This window comes from Miniopterus schreibersii, assembly GCF_964146895.1.
Source record: "Miniopterus schreibersii genome assembly, chromosome: 9".
Taxonomy (NCBI): Eukaryota; Metazoa; Chordata; class Mammalia; order Chiroptera; family Miniopteridae; genus Miniopterus; species Miniopterus schreibersii.
Window position 1 is genome coordinate 53,550,375 of NC_138118.1, and position 16,494 is coordinate 53,566,868.

General features: G+C 34.9%; 1 pseudogene across 1 annotated transcript; it reads right to left on the minus strand.

Annotated features, from left to right (window-relative positions):
* Positions 1–4,876: 4,876 nt before the first annotated feature.
* Positions 4,877–11,101, minus strand: LOC308561613 (keratin, type I cytoskeletal 18 pseudogene; annotated as a pseudogene). The gene is made up of 2 exons: positions 11,069–11,101; positions 4,877–6,136 (listed from the first exon to the last, which is right to left on the minus strand). The product of its transcript is annotated as a keratin, type I cytoskeletal 18 pseudogene (transcript).
* Between the last annotated feature and the right edge of the window lie 5,393 nt (positions 11,102–16,494).

Below are 16,494 nucleotides of genomic sequence, written 5' to 3' on the forward strand. Positions count from 1 at the left end.
TTTTTTTTCATTTTTCTTCTTACTGAATCTTGAACCGCTTAAATCCAGACTGTATCAATTGTCAATTATAGCTGTCTGAAATTCCACATTACTTGACAATATTCTTGAAGTTTATTTTAAATTATTATATGCACAGATGCTGAAAGACCCAACACTTTCATTTCTCTCATTTAAACATTATACAAAAGACAATACTAATAGTCTAACTCCTTGTATATATGGTAAAGTTATTATTTTTACAAGGAAGGACATGATCTATTATTTAAAACTTGTCTCTTTTTCAAATGGGAATTTTCAAAATGGATGCAGGCTGAATCATTAATAAGTACCTAATGCTACATAATATTACTACATTAAGCATTAGGAGTATTTACCTTTGGTTATTATTTTAGTATTTTATTATTTCTTAACTGATATATTAAGTAGAGATAAGGAAACATACATTTATTTCATATCTTATTTATTTATCTGGTTATGTTTACTTATGATATTCTAATGTGGAGAAGGTCACTGTAGAAATAATACACTAATTTTGCTAGGATTGAGTATGTGGTAATAGAGACATGCTGAAACTGGGCCACATTGCTGGAAATAAAAAGCAAGAAAAGATCATGTGATATTCAGGTTGCTTGACATAGAATTAATAAACTAAGTAACTACTACATTAATTTTTAAAGTACCTATATGATGAGAAACCATGGAATAAACAATGTAGTTCTAAAATATTGACTCTGAACTTGTGAGATTAAAAATTAATAGCAAAAGAATTAGCAGAAACTTCAATAATGTAGTAGATATAACCACATTAGGAAAATACTGTTTTCAAACCAAATTAACTGGAAAACTATGGTTCCCTCATGCAATTTAAAGATTTTGAAGTCTTAAACTTTGAATTTTATCAAATAACTATATATATAAAACACTTAAAACTGTATTGAAAACATTCAGTTAAGTAATTTAGTTAATCTGAGTACATTAGATAACACCAGTAGATTAACTTTTCTTACAAGGTTAACTGGCAATAGGCACTGGCTCTCATTTTTGTGCAGACTTTAAAATAAATCTCTCCTACTAAAACCACATTAAAATTCATTTGAATTTCTTATAATGTAACTATCACAGGTCTTCCTTTCAATTTACACTTCACATAGGCACTCATGTAAAACGTATATCCTAGTCCACATACAGATACACCTACACTATGTCCCATTAAATGCCCAACAAATCTCAGCTGTGTGTGCTGTGAGCACACTCTCTTCATATTGCGATAGTTTTTCATTAAAAAGTAAACACATAACACACTGTATTGTGATACTATTGTAACATTTGACATATAGAAATTCTAAATACTATGTATTTCTTATATTATTTTGATATTTTAAGGATTGAGAGCAATTGATTAAATCTTCACAAAGAATTTATTATTTCACTTTAAAGTTTCTAGATCTACTTAGTTCAATAGCATGCAATATTGCGAAGAGATCTTAAAAAGATCTGGTTACTATGCTTTATATACACAGACTCTTTCTGGATGATACATAAGAAACTGTTAACAAGGTAATTCTGTGTAAGAGGTCCTTAAAATTTGCTTTTAGTTGCTTTGTATTCTATTGCATACTCTTTTACAACGTGGTTATTGTTTAAAATTTTTGTCATGTGCCATCTGTAACTTTTTAAATTAATTATACAGTAAAATGTGGTGTTATAATTAGGATTTAGTTTTGTAATGTTGTTTGCAATTACTTTATTGTGGGTACCCAAGTGTTCTTGATTCTATGCAACTAATATAAAGGAAATTGAAATCTGAATAGTAAATGTTCTTGTCACTAAACTTTTAAATAAGTAAATGTTATATATTTTGACTTAGGATCTACTTTATTAAAATGCATTTAAATATTGTTATTTTTGTTATTGGTATTTCACTCCAGATTTCATCTGGGGGAAAACTTTCAATTGCCATATTTTTAAAAACCCGCTGATAGAAGGCATGACTTTATAACATATTTTCACTTGTATTGGATTATTCAATTCTTAGAAAACACATGTGAGGTGGGAATTATTGAATCCATTGTAGGGTGAAGAGAAGTTTAGAGCCTTCACTAAGGCCAAAGAGCTGGTATATTACAGAGGCTCAGTCCAGATGTTTTCAACTGTGTATCCAGCAAATGTTCTGTCTTCTCACAGTATTTCCAGGGAAGTATGCTATACATATGTGAAAGAAATAAGACAAATATGTATAGTAGTTTAGAGTATATTCTCTATAAAAAATTGTAGTTGGAAAAAAATGATGAAGGAATGGAAATTATAGTCCAGGAGCACAGCGAGAAAGCTATGTGGCCTCAATGCTCTAAATATCAGCATTGATACCTGTGGGAACCTCTGTCTTAGTGTTGATTACTAGGCATCTATTGGATTCATTATGCTTAGGCCCATACCTTAAAAATCTTGCTGGTTTTTTTGTTCCTTTAGGACTGAAGACTTAATTTTCTTGCTAGTATTACTGCCTGAAAAATATTATGTGCTCATTAATAAATATCTGATGTGCAAATTCTCCCTATTTCTTGTCATCTATCCAGAGACTGGTTGCATTTTTTAAAAATATATCTTTATTGATTTCAGAGAGAGGAAAGGAGAGGGAGAGAGAGAGAAACATCAATGATGAGACAGTCATTGATCGAGTCCACAACCCGGGCATGTGCCCTGACTGGGAATCGCACCCCGATCGCCTGGATCGTAGGTCGACACTCAACTGCTGAGCCACGCCCAGCAGGGCTGGTTGCATTTTTTTCAACCCAAAACTGATGGTTAAGAGCTGGTTAACCAATGCTATGATTGTTCTAAAGCTCCATCACTTATTTGCCTTCTTATATAATGAATTATTATCTATTTATTAGTCCCCATTCTCATGTCCAACTAACTAGTTGGAATATAACATATTATTTTATATATATATATAATCTCCTTCTCTGCGCTTCCCCAACCCATTCTACTGATGTATACCCATTTTTCCTTGCCTTACAATATATTATCAGGATGCTACCTTCTCATCTCTCTTCTGCTCACAACTTCCTGTAGAGCTTACAGTTTACTTTATGAACCAAGTGTCCATTCCACTAGACTTATAAGTCTAATTCTGGGCCAATTCTATCCTAGATGTTTTTTCTCTATATACAGGGTGAGGCAAAAGAAGGTTTGTATGGAAAATAATACAATAACTAATAAATAAGAATAATACAAGAATAAACTCTGTGTTTCATGTATTCACAACTGTAAACCTGCTTTTGTGCCACCCTGTATTTAAATAGAAGGTGTCCTGGCTGTTATGAATCATCACACAGAATATAATTTTCCACACCAATGTGCAAAGGTACTTCTTCAAGGGACATTTGATGTAATGGGGAAATTGAAACATGTCTTATGATACCTTTATGATGCTACCACTAATAGTAAATCGAAGCTCTTGAAACTCTTTTTCTCTATTCTTACTGCTATATTTTGTAGTAACTTTCCCCTTCACACAGTCCACTACACTTCAGAGATGCTTCATATGTCCAACTGAAATGAACAACTGTGCAATATATTCAAAGCTACTATATGTCACTTATTCAGGTATGCATACATATATGAATTTTCATTTCAGTAACTTCTACTTGATATTTTCTTTCCTTCATCAATTTCTTCCAAGGATCTTGTGAACTAAGGGCATAATTATTCTAACTGGTGTATCTCATTTTATTTTCCCCCCATTTACTTAAGTAACTTTAGCTCTACCCTTTCATTTGGTCTCTGGAAGACTAATATCTTTAATTTCTCAATATTAGCTTCCCTTTCATTGCAGTGGGTGGACCTGGAGTATGAGCCCAGAGTTTTGAGTTTTTGGCTTTATCGCTGCACTTACAGCCTTACATAATTTGTAGCATTTCACAGGACTTCAGTTTTTATCATTAAAAACTGGGAGTATTGGTAGTGAAATCTCTAGGATTTTTGCTCCACTATGATCATGCTTTTCTCTGCTGAGAGGTGCTTTTGGATTTTAACTGGCTGAGTCTTCACACGTACTGTTCTGCTTTGTATTTTGTTCTCCATTAAGAATAAATAAATCCACAGATTTCATATAGATAAACTCAAAATTCTTTAATACTTTTGGGAGGGGGTGATATTTGACCACTACTAGATGGGAGATAGTTCAGAATTCAAAGAGGTTTGAAATTATGAACTTGAGAATAATTCATGTTGAACAAGGGGAATTTTATATTCTCTGACTCCCTTTTCAACCTAAGTTAGGGTTATCTATAATATTTAGCATAAGAACAATTGCTAAACCTCGCTATCTGAAAAGTGCTGAGAAGACAATCACCAGCATCTGTTCTTAACTGACAGGTGACTCACCCTCATAAGCTCTTTTTTATGACACTTTCTTTTCTTCTTTTATCACTTCATTTGGGACAACTTAATCAGGTTAAATAGTGAAACGTTTTTTTCCCTAGACACCATGGTTTTAGATGTTTATGAATAAGATCGCATTAATTCCTGTGAAAAAATGCAAAACATTAAAGTTGACACTCCCATGGATGAAGTAAATATATTTATCTGTCTCTCAGGTCCTGCCTGACTCTTTCCTGTCAGCGCTTACATTTCAAGAACATACTTATTCACTGTCCTCATGGAAACTTTCTCTGTCCAGTCCCTCCCTTCTTCAAGAATCTTAGAGCTGTCTGCCTGCCTATATAGTACCTGTATACTACAGTTTTTTAGATCCCAGTTATCTTTTCCCTTTAACATATGGCTTGCTTTATTATTACTGGTTTTAATGTTCAATGATCCCTGAACTTTTTATTGGCCTCCTGCTCCTTCAAAAGGTGTCCCACTTCTGCCTTTAGTGCCTTAGAACTTTGGTGTCATTGATCTCAGACACTACTTTTCCATCCACAATCCACAGTCCTGAAGGTAGTGGTCTTTTGGATGGATTGTATGGAGTGGTTGTCGTCCAGGGTGTCACAAAGATTGAAGTCCTCTCCTTCTTTGAGCAGGAGGCAGTAGGTGGCAATCTTAGATTCCAATTTGACCTTGATGTTCAGCAGGGGCCTGGTACTGCCCCTCTGCCCAGGTCTGGGCCAGCTTTGATTCCAGGTGCAACAGGATACTATTGAGCTATTCCATCTGCATAGCATAGCTCGTCTCCACCTTCCTCAGACTGTTCTCCAAACCAGCTTTCAGATTTCTCATTGAGTCTAGGTTGATATCCAAGGACTGGACTGTACATCTCAGCTCCATGAGCATCACCTCAGGAGCTCCTATCACAGCAGTCTATAAGATGACTTTTGTAGTGCTCTCCTCAGTCTGCTGGAATCAGTACTTGTCTAGATCCTCTCAATTCTTCTGGGCCAGCTTGCCATACTAGGCCTGGATGTTCACCATAGTCTTGCTGAGATCCTGAGATTTGGGGACATACAGCTCCAGAGTTGGCAATCTGGTTTTGTAGACCATTTACCCCCTCCTAGTGGTTCATCATGAAGAGCAGCTCCTGTTTGAGAACCTTGATCTGTCTCCAGTGCAGCTGAGTGATATTGGTGTCATCAATGACCTTTCGGAGTCCATTGATGTCACTCTCCACAGGCTGGTGCATGCCTAGCTTTGTCTCATACTTGACTCTGAAGTCAGCGGTAAGATGGGCATTGTCAATCTGAAGAGCCATATGGGCCCTATCTACAGAACTTACAAAGATCTGAGCCCTTGGGCCCTTGATGGTCTTCAAATAGTGCCCCTGGTCTCTGACCGGGGATTCCTTCTTCTCCAGATGTTCCCAGATTTTGCTCTCCAGTCTCTGATTATCAGCCTCCAGGCTTCTCACCCTCTCCAGGTAGTAGGTCAGGTGTCATTCAGGCATTGCATGGTCTCCTTCTCATTTTGGATATCCCCTATGCCCACCAGACCTACTGCCACCCCCACAGGCAGGCCCCTGGACCCCCAGCCGTGCTGCACGCTGGTGTAGTGGGACACTGACATCTGGGAGCCCCAGCCCCAGGCTCCTGCACAGACACTGGCCCTACTGCTGGCCGCCTGGGCTGGTGGCTGGGCAACTGCATGGAGCCCAGGATCTGGTAGTTTTAGAGAAGCTGGAGCCAGTGCTGGAGGTCTTGTTAATCAGGGAGGAAAACAAAAAACAAAGACTCAGGCTCAAGCAGCAGCCTGACTTGCCTTATTTTTAATTCAGTAAACACTTACTGAGTAGGTATGTATAGGGTATCAATATTCAGAGATGACTTAGATGCAGCTCCTACATTCTAGGAGTTTTTGGTAACTAAGAGAGAATGTACAAACAAATACAGAGTGGACAAAAGTAGGTTTATATATGTGAGTAGGGAAACACAGAGTTTATTCTTGTATTATTAATTATTGTATTATTTGTATTACAATGGTAAACCTACTTTTGCCCTTCCCTGCCTGATAGAAGGATTAGTGCGATAGCAGGAATTTAAAGAAAATATTAAGATCAGCTAGGTTGTTTCTTGTCAGCTGTGCTTTAATCAATTATCGTATTTTCAGGTGTAAAAGACTAGAAAGATTCATACACAGATTTTCCACATTTGATTTATGCAGCTTACTTTGCCTTCTCTAAGGATCAGTTCTCTAATTTTTTTGAATGTGTAATACTATAAAAATGGGAGAATGGTGGTAAAGTGGCCTTTCACATTAGCCCATTATTTTACGTGGAGTAGGAAGAGACAAGCACATCTGCATAGGAAGTCAACAGTGGTTACGAGATAAGCAAAGGAAATGTTTCATATTAGTGATAAAAGAATTTATGGAACATTTACTTCAGGCTAGGCACTATTCTTAATTCAGTCATGTAATCTTTACAACATCCCCCTTAAATAGAAACTATTATAACACACATTTTACAAATGATGAAACATTAAAGAGGCACACGCAGAAACCTGAACTGAGTCACACAGCTAGAAATAATTACACACGGTTTAGCTTGAGTCCGTGTTTTCAGTCTCTACCTGTATGCCTCCCGAGAGAAAGAATGCTACAACGCTGTATCCCCTTCAGGGAGAGCTGTTCAGGATTGTTAGTCTCAGATCTGAGCTTCTAGGTAGCAAGTAATGCTGCAGGGTGGGGGAGAGGAGCGAATGCTATGCAGTCGCAGGGCTTGGAGCCAGGCTGTTCCTGAGACTTCGTATGACTCATGGCATTAGTTTCGGATGGTTTAGAAAATGAATGTAAGCTATTCTATATGAAATGCATCATTCACTTCTTTGAATGAGGATTCCTGCATGGTGTTCAAGTTCCTCTCAGTGGGTAGAAAGTACCAAGAATTGCATTCATAAGCTTCTATCTTTTGAAGAGCACATGTATTTTCCTGGCATCTTTTCAGTGTGTGCATATGGTGTGCATCACACTGAAAGATAAATACATACCACAGTGGTGGAAACATGTTAGCAAAATAGTTGCACTGAAAGTTTGTTCTGCCTCTTCCAGTCACCTAACCATCAGAAATAGCTGGCATGATAACAGTATCAGAACAGCTGTACTGTTTTAAAATGTTTTGATTCCTAAACACCCTCCTACTATATATTCTCCTTTTGGACTTGCTGTTTTTATCCACTTGTACAAATGAATTATTACTTGAACATGAAACAGAGCAGGAGAAAATATGAAAGAAATTTGTTAAAGTAGATATATTTCCTGAGCCAATAGTTATGGATGCAACTGATTTGCCAACTGCATTCAGTTTATACATTAAAAAAAATAAATGAATTTACTACTAGGAAGCTGGAGTTGAAAAAGTCCAGATTGGTTTGAAACAGTTTCCTGCTGTTTTTTTTTTCTTTTTTTGACATAATTTAAATCTGAGTCAACAATATGTTTTTTTCTATATCATATAGCTTGACAATATTAATTGAACACTTCCTCTCTGCATTTGAAGCAATGACAAAGAAGCCAAAATTTTATGATTTTCCAGAGGTCAAAGGTTTATCAACAGTGAGTAATCTTCAGTGGGGTATGGTTGTTCTGTGTAAAAAGGCCTTAATAAATATACTGTCACTCAGTTTAATGCTCAGTTTGCTGGGTGAGAAGGAAAGACAGATTCACTGGAGGGTGAATGCAGTGTCATGATAACTAAGGTCAAATTTGTTTGCTCAAGAATTTGCTTTGAATTTCAGTTATTCAACTGTGTTTACTAATAAACTGTGCAAGCATATAAACAAGCAGCCTTAGAGACACAATGGCTAGACTCTCTGTTTCCAAAATATTGGCCCAAATTGTAATGTCCATTCACAAAAATACACTTCCTTTAGTTAAGCCAAGGACTGCTAAGCAAAAGACATGTAGCTGTTCTAGATTTGTGATTACTTCTTATTGCACATTATAAACATTCAAGGTATATGTAATAATACTAAAGTATAAAAATGAATAGTCAAATTTAATATGAATACATCAGTGTAACTGCTACAGAAAATTTTTAAAAGCAAACAAAAAACAAAACAAAACAAAAAAAGTAGAGGGGGTAAAGATCCTGAGATACTGTGATTTCGAGGCTTTTAACCTGGAATGTGCTAAATGACCATGACCAGATGGCTCTACCAGTCACTGCAGGTAGTTCCAGACCTGCTGTGCCTCACAGCCCAAATTTCCCCAATAGTCTCTAAGATACTTTTTTTAAAAAAATTAGTCACATCATATCAATCAGATCTGCCAAATTAAGTATTCTAGATCTGGTTAAAAAAAAAAAAAAAGGGAAATTTAACATGCTATAAGCAGCTCAGGTCAATGAGTTAGCTATTAATGTTTAATGAGTTATAAATATTATATATATATCTTTTCTTTAGTCATTGGTTTAAAAAAATTAACTTTAGTTTTCTACTCAAGATAACCTTTATTTTATTTTTCTCACTCAAGGATATGTTTATTGATTTTAGAGCAAGAGCAAGGGAAAGAGAGAGAAATATTGATCAGTTGCCTCCTGTACACGCCACAACTGGGGATTGAACACACAACCTTTTGGTGTAGCAGGACAATGTTCCAACCAACTTAGCCACCTGGCCAGGGCAAGATAACCATTTTTTAAACATTGCTTAAATTAATTAATAATTCAGTCATTGACTCGGAGTTTCAATTGAAGATACTGTTAAAGAAGTGCTAAAATTCCTTATTAAGTTTGTACATGAAGGAAAGAAAAGTTGAGTCTGAAAGATTAAGACCTTTGAAAAATAAAGATATTCATGGAACTAGAATGAATTGATCAAAAAATTGAGAAAAAATACCATTTTTACAGGAATGTTTTTCTAGCACAATAATGCGGATCTTTTGTTTATGCTCAGTATTATCTACAATTTCATGGATTCTGTGTTTTGATTCAAACATAAATATTTTGGGGGTGTTCAAATTTTGGCCAAACCTTTGGAAAACTTTCTTAAATCTCTCCTCCGTATCCCCTTACAGTTGAGGTAAACAACTTTCAGCTTGGTGACAAAGCCCCACTACAAATACCTGCATCTGTCTGCTTCTCTGAGTCTTTCTCCAGCTCCAAAACAATGACTTGGGCTAAACTTCACACCCCCAGGGGCAGCCCTTAACAGATTTGTTGTGGTGGATAATTTGGAGGCATGCTTTCTACTTTCTCAGAGGGGAGCCAATAGAATGGAGCATCCATTGTCCACAGCAGCATTCCTCTTACTAATATATCCTTTCCTGGCTTTTCTCCCTTTCTTTCTACACTTATATCATTCCTTCCTCCCTCACTTGTGTTTCCTAAGATCACTCCCCAAGTAAACTATATGCACCAGTCTCTGTCTCATTGTCTGCTTTAGGATCACAAATTAAACAGCTTGACTACCAATTTCTAAAAAGGGATACTTAATGAAATTTCAGTACCAATAAACAAAGATCTAGTCTTTGCTTTTGAAAAGCAAAAACTCACACAGCAATAGGTTTTTGCAAAACAATATTTTAATGAGTTAATGTATATGATTCAAAAATGTGTGACCCATTGCCCTTGCTGTGACACCAGAAATAAAACCAGAGTTGTCTCCAATTTTTTTGTTTTGCTGGTTCATAAAACTTAAAGGTTGCTCTGTTGTTGAATATTTGATTAAAAAAAAAGCCAAAACAAAAAACTTTGCAAATTATTTTACTATTAACTATAACACTACATGACTGTTACCAAAAATGGGAAGATGAACTCTCCAATGGAAACATGCCAAACCAATTATGCTTTGTGTCTAATTTAACATAATTTTTTAAAGTGAATATATATATTTTTTCTATTTTTTTTAAATGATCACAAATTTGACTGGATGCATTGTTTGCTTTTATTCTTTCTCCTTTTCTACCCTCTTTTGTTTTCTTGTAGAATACTTCCCATTTACTTTAAAATGTGAACAAACTAAGTTATTATTCTAAAGTTGGCAAGAAAGTAAATGAAACTTTATTACATCTAAGTGTTCTTAGGAAATACTAGCATTTGAGAAATTAAAAAATTCTCAGATCCTAGATTTCATATTAGTTCCCCCCCCCTGCAGTGCAAATATGTCTAATATATTACATTGAGAATATTTTATTTTTTCAGTTAAGTTTACTGAAAGGATTCCAACTAAGTTGATGTATATAACATAGGAGACTTGGAGGGCTAGTCCTGATTTTTTGTTTTTCTACATAGTATTGCTTTTTCCACTTAATTCACTCTCCTCAGATGAGAGATCAATGTGAAGAAACTTGGAGGAATGCAGCAGAACAAGATCTAGAAATGGGCTATCCATGAACAATTACACAACAATACTGTGTGACTACTAAAACTCTCAGTGACATACAGCAATAAACATTTATTTTTGTTGTAAATCTTTGGGTCAACTGCTTATGCTGGGCTCAGCTGGCCAGTGTCTCCGATTTGGTGGGCACGCTCATGCATCTGGATCGGTTAGGCAATTCTATTTCTGGAGATGGTTTGTTGTTGGTTGAGAAATTTCAGCTTTTCTCCATATGGGCTCTCATCCTCTAAAAAAGGTAGCTTGTGCTTGGTCACATAGAACTGGCAAAAACCCAGGAGAGAGCAGGGACATACAGATCTCTTGAGGCTTAGGCTTATACCTGCCATGGTGCCACATTCTGTGGATCAAAGTGAAGCAAAAGACTAGCCCAGAGCCAGGCAGGGGGGAGATGGACTATACTTCATAATAAAACAACTGCAAAGTCCTATTGCTATTGCTAAGGGATGAATACCCAGAGGGCTGAAGAATTGGGGCTAAGTACTTAATCAATCTCAGGAGGCCCTTTGATTAGGTACTAAATTTAACAACATCCCCACCCCTTGTTCTAGGATATTTCTCCCAACTAATTGATACGTTGATGTTTAGTTACGGTCCAGTCGATATAAGAAATCTTCAATGTTCAAGAAGAAAAAAATTCCAAAACAAAATCTCTTACATATTAATGAATTCAGTTGAATTGCAAAACTGTAAATATCACTCTGCTCCTTTTTATTACTATATATTCTAAGAGTAGGTATAAGCTAATTATTTATAATAAATTAAGGCCACCATTAGCAATTTCTTTGCCAATTTCTTAAGCCAGGATTAGAAAGATACACTATCCTTGTTCATTATTAAGCACTGATGCTACTAACTGTATTCAATCATGTGAACACAACCATTTAGGCACTTATTAAGAAGACTTATTATAACCCTATTATAGGAAAACATATGAAAGATGTTGAAATATATATATATAAATATATATTTATTTGGATTGAATTTTTTTATTTTATTTATATTTTGTATATGGATAGGAATCACAACCACAAAAACATTAATTCGGGTTTTTCAGTTTTTCTAATGACAAAATCAAGTAGATTGTAGTTGAAAATATTTACATAGTAGAAATCATGAGACCAGCTAATGTATGAGGCAAAATGTCTGCATCTTTTTAAGTTTTTATTTTGTTTACAAGAACCAATCTGATAGACTGTTTATAAAACCATTTGCAGTTATCTTTTAAAATGTTAGCTATTTTCTTTAAAGATATAACTTAAAAACATTAAAACATAGCCAAAAGATGAATTTCTCAAATTTACCTTCTATCATAAAAGAAGGTAACTTGTATAAAAAGCTTCATTCTTTATAATTTTATAGATAATTATATATAGAAAAATGAGCTTATTTTGACATAATGACATTAAAATTAGCTTGTCCTTCTTTACTTAAAAAGTTGGTAATTTTTGCTTAAATAAATTAAGTCTGTACAAAATTTACTATGGGAGAAGCATTCAATTTTTCTATTGGGTTATAAACATAAACTTCAAAGTCATTCTTTTGGAAATTTTGATATAATCCTACCTTAAAGCAAGAGAAAAAGAGCTAATATCATCCTAATGGTGTTAAAATCACCTTACCTTCAAAGCAGCACTGAGAATTTAGAGCAGGAGTAAATGAAGTACAAGTCAGTAAGCTTTAATAAAGATTATGATCTCTACTGCATTTCTGTTGTTGTTAATCCTTCCCTGAGGATATTTTTTCCGTTGCTTTTTCAGAGAGAGTAAAAGGGAGCAGTGGGGAGAGAGAGAAAAAAAAAAACACATTGGTGTGAGAGAGACACATCAACCGATTTCTCTGACACCAACCCCAACCAGGAATGGAACCCCACCCTCAGGTGCACAGGCCCATGAGGTGCTCTAACCACTGAGCAACACCAGCCAGGGCTCTACTGCATTTTTTGAGGAGTTAATGATGTCTTCTTAGAGCAGATGACATGGTGAGAGATGCTTTTAAAATTGATAGCCAATATTGTGGGGAACTAAGATTTGAAGGGCTATCAATGCAAGGTTATAGTTAAAACCAAATGCTTCTGTATAGCAAATATACTTTTATCCATTTATTTAAAAAATATCTTTTATAAACATAATATAAAGGTTTTTTGTTTTCCAGATTTGTTACTTCAACCGTTTGTGGCTTTCAAATTTTTTCATTAGCATGGGAGTAAGACTGTTTCAAAATATGTCTTTTTTCTTGACCATGCATATTGGCAAAGTGATATGCTAGGTGAACTTCTAACACTTGGTTGATATCACGCCTTGGAAAACGTGCTATTTCTGAAAGCTCTCTGCTGCAGTACTTTGTCCTTTGTTGGGACTGACCTGGTTAGGCAGAATAGGTAGTGAATCTAGAAAAGGGGGCTCTTACTTATTGTGATATTTATATTCATGCGAAATGTTCAGTGCTGCACTACAGTCTTCTTACATGCAATCAGATAAACTTTAACAGCAACACCAAAAACCTCTGAGGTATTCATGGGGAACAGGGTGTAATAACCTTTGCTGTTTTTCCAATAGTGTGCTTGGCACTTACTTCTTATAATAAACAGCTCTCTTCCTGTGCTCTGAGGGAATTTGATCTTTCACTGAGGTAAATATTGCCCCAAGGGTTTAGAGAGGATGGGAAGAATTTAGAAAACCTCAAAGTTGGCTTCCTTGAACACCTGGTCAATTATTTCAGACAATAAACGGGAAGTATGGCAACTTATAAAATACTTTATTCATTTCGAGACTATACATGTATATGTGCATTCATTTGTGTGTCTGCTTCACTACTTGGAATGACTGTATGGAAAATGATCCTCCAAACTCTGGCTTGATTGTCTAACTTTATATTAGAAAGAATAGGGTTAGTCACCAATCTCAAGACCAAACACCTGAAAAGCTACCAGATCATTATGACTGGAAATCAAAGTACATGGATGGTTTGGAAGAGTTTGGAGAACTTGGCTTTTTGAAATTAGTCTTATGAATTCTTTTAAACTTTACACGTATTTGTGATTTTTTAGTGTTGTGGAAATATGTTTGGCATTGAGATTCGATCTCTGCATGTTAGCTGTTATTGTATTTTTTTTATGTTCAGTGAGAGATAAGAAGCATAACTCTTCCATTATCTTTCTGAGTAAAATTAACAACTACAAATAATAGCTAATAGAATATGCTATTATATGACATATATTAATATTTCCCAAACCATGGTGATGCCGCTGCTGCTGATTATTGCAATTTTACTGATTAGAAAGTTTAGGCTTAGAATTATTAAATAATTAGTTGCAAAGAGTGACCCAGTTTGCGAGTGGCAAGACTAGAATTCAAAGTCAAGTGTAATGACTCCAGCTTTTGAGCTTTTGTTAATGGCTACACTATACACTGAATCATTTGGCTGTATTAGGAGGTCCAGTCTCACAATTATATTTGTAACTATGCACAGTCAAAAGCACTCCACTGGAAATTAATATGGAGGTAACAGGGATCTCTTTCTGTAGCATGATCTCTTTCCTTTAGGCTTAGTGTCTGCCTATAAAATAAAGGTTTGTTTTATGACAATATTTTAAATTATGGCGATTTTGATATGTTGTGTCATTACCAACAGAGAGCTCAGTGATGATCATGGCTTCACACTGTGAGATCTTTAGTTTCCATTTTGTAAATAACTCAGCTTTGTTTCCAAATACTCATGAGGTAAAGTCCAAGGTGGGTCTTATTCACAGGCAAAATAAGGAACTTCCTAAATCTGTAATTGATTTTAAGATGCCAGGAGAAGTATTCTGCATCACTCTTCCATCTTCACTCTCCCCTGCCACCTTCTATCAAACACCTTACTGACTCATCACTAAAATTTGAACTACCAGCATGAGCTAAACATAGAAATATCCCTACAGAGGAAAGATTAGATAGTAGATAGACTGCAGGTTTGGACTTGAACTATTGCTGCTTCTATCTCTATCAAGAGGTCAGGAGAAGGCTATCTCTCACTGAAGAAAAGTTATAACAAAAAGGAACATAAAACTACTATATTCCTTTAAACTTCTAAATGATGTCAGGGCCTAGAAAAGAGTGTTCTTTCATTAATATCATATAGAATGTTATAATATTAGCTATATGGAAACTTAGAAATCTAATCTGGCTCTTGTTTTTTACCGTATTAATATAAATATCAGATAGAATTTCATAATATTAGCTATATAGAATCTTAAATTCTAATCTGATTCTTGTTTTCCTTCAGATCAAGAGACTGATTTTGGAGTGACAGTAAACTTTCTATATAAGATCTTGGTTGGAATTAAAAAAAGAGTCAGGAAATATATTCTTTAATACTGTTATAAATTCTATATTTTTATTTAGCTTTCATCCCCAAAATTATATCCATCTAATTCCAGTGGTAAAATACCAAAATATTTTACCCTCTATACATTTACCTTTGCAATGTAACTTTTAAAAAATTGTGTTAAAAACAGTTAACATGGCATCTGTGGTCTTAACAAGTGTGTATTTTTACAATTCAGTACTGTTAACTACAGGCACTAAGTTGTACATAAGCTCTCCAGAATTTACTCATCTCACATAACTGAAACCTTATAACCATTGAACAATTCATTTTTCCTTCCTCCAAGCCCCTTGGCAATTGCCACCACTATCTACTTCAATGAGTTTGAGTAGTTTAAATATCTCATATAAGTGGAATTATGCATAATTGTGACTGGCTTATTTAGTTTAGCATAATGTCATCTAGGTTCATCCATATTGTTGCATATGGCAGGATTTCCCTCTTTTAAAGGCTGAATAATATTCTGTTGTATGCATACCATATTCATCTGTCCATGGATATTTCAGTTGTTTCATATCTTGGATATCATAATCATGCTGAAGTGATAAGGTAGTGCAAATCTCTTTGGCATCCTCATTTCAATTCTTTTGGATATATACCCAGAAGTGGAATGTTGGAACATATGGTAGCTCTATTTTTAATTTTTTGAGTAATCTCAACATTCTTTTCCATAATGGCTGCACCAATTTACATTTCTAACCAATGGTGTACAAGGGTTTCGATTTTTCCACATACTCACAAACACTTGCTATCTTTTGCATTTTTTTTTTTTTTTTTAAAAAGACACTAGTTGTCCTAACAGGTATGAGACAATATTTTTTATTTTTATTTCCCTGGTGTTTAGTGATGTTGAGCACCTTTTCAAATACCTGTAGGCCATTTGTATGTCTTCTTTGGAGAAACATCTATTTAAGTCCTTTGCCTATTTTTAAATTTTGTCATTTTTGTGCTATTGAGTTGTGGGTATTCCTTATATTTTGAAGATTAACCTTTTATCAGATAAGTGTTTGCAAGTATTTTCTCCCTTACTGTAGGTTGTCTTTTCATTTTGTGGTTTCCTTTGCTATGAAGAGCTTTTTAGTTAGATGTAGTTTCACATCCATTTTTGGGCTTGAGGACAGTACTTCTGGTGTCATAGCCAAGAAATAATTGCCAAGATCAATATTGAAAAACATTTCCCCTATGTTTGTTTCTAGGAGGTTTATAATGCCAAGTCATAATCAAAGAGGTGAAAGACTTATACACTGAAAACTATAAAATATTAATAAAAGAAAAGAAAGAATATACAAATAAATGGAAAGACATTATGTGTTCATGAGTTAAAACTTAATATTGTTAAAATGTCCATACTACC